The sequence below is a fragment of the Microtus ochrogaster genome, unplaced genomic scaffold, assembly GCF_000317375.1.
Source record: "Microtus ochrogaster isolate Prairie Vole_2 unplaced genomic scaffold, MicOch1.0 UNK87, whole genome shotgun sequence".
Classification (NCBI taxonomy): Eukaryota; Metazoa; Chordata; class Mammalia; order Rodentia; family Cricetidae; genus Microtus; species Microtus ochrogaster.
Genome location: NW_004949185.1, coordinates 845,756 through 848,322, shown reverse-complemented (window position 1 = coordinate 848,322; position 2,567 = coordinate 845,756).

Below are 2,567 nucleotides of genomic sequence, written 5' to 3'. Positions count from 1 at the left end.
CAGTGAAGGGGCTATCTCACTCCATGGGTGGCAGTGGACGGCCAGTGAAGGGGCTATCTCACTCCATGGGTGGCAGTGGATGGTCATCTGTCTCACCCCAGCCTCCTCTTTGGCCGACCTATTTCTCCCATCTGTCCACATCTCCCTAAGGTTGGGGATGCTGAGGTGAATAGAGTTCTGCCATTCTTTTTGTTCGTTTTGTTTTTGTTTTTCCAGGCAGGGTTTCTCTGTGTAGCCTTGGCTGCTCCAGAACTCCTCTGTAGACCAGGCTGGCCTCGGAGTTCTCCTATTCTTTGACTTGGACTTCGTGTCAAAGGTTCATCCTTTGAACTAGGGTTTCCTTTCGGGAGGGGTTGCTCTCCCTATCAATGTGTTAAAATGTATTACACTGAGATAAACTGTGAAGCAGGACACCACTTATAACAATGTAATATATTGGAAATTATTTACAAGTAACAAATTGCTTGTTTCTGAAATTTCCAGATGCATTATTGGCTTTTTTTTTTTTTTTTTTTTTTTTTTTTTTTTTTTTTTTTTTTTTTTTTTTTTTTTTTTGGTTTTTCGAGACAGGGTTTCTCTGTGGTTTTGGAGCCTGTCCTGGAACTAGCTCTTGTAGACCAGGCTGGTCTCGAACTCACAGAGATCCACCTGACTCTGCCTCCCAAGTGCTGGGATCAAAGGCGTGCGCCACCACCGCCAGGCTCATTATTGACATTTTAAAAACATTTATTTAATGTGCATTGGTCTTTTGGCTATGTGTGTTTGTAACTGCACCATGTGGGTTCACCAAAGAGGCCAGAGTGAGCATCAGGTTACAGTTGTGAACCTCCACATAGTTGCTGGGAATTGAACCCAGGTCCTCTGGAAGAGCAGCCAGCACTCTTAGCCACTGAGCACTGAGCCATCTCTCCAGCCCTTTCAGGGCATCAATTTCTGGCCCTGGATAATGGACACAGCAGGGAGGGAAACTGGGTAAACGGGAGCAGATGTTTAGGTAAGTACACAGAGAACTGATTGGAGCTTCTAGGCCCCAGATGTGGGCAGGGCAGTGGGGGGATGGGAAGAGGGTGGACAGAGAAGACAGGAGGAGAGAGGCCAGGTGAGGAACGTGACCGCGTGGGTGGCTGGAAGTTGGCGGGAGGCCGAGAGAGACTGCCTCCTCCAGCCTGGCTGTCTTGGCCAAGGTCTGACAGCAGCAGGGAGGAATGTGAAAGAAGAAAACAAGACAGACAAGGGATGCCTACTCGGGGAAGTGATGCCGGAGAGCGGATGCCCACATTCTCAGACCACAAAGGCTCCTTTCCCTTGTCTTGTCCCTGCTGCTCTTTGCTCTTTGCTCTTTGTCTGGGCTGGGGCCTGAGAGTCTAGGGAGGGTCGGGGAGGCACCACAGGTTCCACTATTCTGTCTCCGGGGTGAGAGCAGCTGGGAACTCTGGCCAGTGAGCCACCCTGCAGGGGACACTCCCTGGTCCTATTTAAGTTACTCTTTCTGGTAATTTCCTGTTTGATCTTTACAAACATTTGAAAGCAGGCAACTTTTTTGTTTTGTTTTGTTTTTTGAGACAGGGTTTCTCTGTAGCTTTGGAGCATGTCTGGGAACTCACTTGGTAGACCAGGCTGACCTCGAACTCATAGAGATCCACCTGTCTCTGCCTCCTGAAGGCTGGGACTAAAGGTGACCACTGCCCGGCAGAAAGCAGGCAATATTTAAAATAATCCCAGGGGGCTAGAGAGATGTCTCAGCAGTTATGCGTGAGAACTGCTCTCCCAGAGGACCTGGGCTTGATTCCCAGCACCTTCCATGGAGACTAAGAATCATCTGGAACTCCAGTTCCAGGGAATCAGTGCTCTCTCCTGGCCTCTTCAGGAACTACACACAAGGATTGCACTTACACACATGTAGGCAAACCACACACCCACATGAAATTAAAACAAGGAAATTACAGAAACAGTCTGGTAGAAGGAGAAGTAACTCAGCGCTACGTCACACTTGACCAACAGCCTGAAAGAGCAAGGCCTCGGGTTCCGACTTCAGGGCTCCCACCCCACCTCCCGCTTTACAGGTGAAGAAAGAAATCAAATGGCTGGAAGCCCGGGACTAGGCAGGATTTAAACCCCTGTTATCTTAGTTTCAAAGCCTCGGTTGTTGAAGCCCAGGACTAGGCAGGATTTAAACCCCTGTCGTCTCAGTTCCAAAGTCTCTGCTGTTTCGTGGTCCCAGTCCATTGCCCAGCTCGGGGCTTATATTCTGGTCACTGCTTTCTGTAGGGCTCCCTGGACTTTCTGTAGGGCTCCCTGGACTTTCTGTAGGGCTCCCTGGACTTTCTGTAGGGCTCCCTGGACTTTCTCCTTCCCAGTCCTTCGTCTAGGCACCACAGGAACTGAAGGACCAGACAGGCCTGTAGCTGCACGAGGTTGTTTAGATTTAATTATATTAAATCAAACATAAAAACTTCAGTGAGTTACACCAGTCCCATTGTAAGCATCAGTGAGGTACACCAGTTCCACTGTAAGCATCAGTGAGATACACCATTTCTACTGTAAGCATCAGTGAGGTACACCAGTCT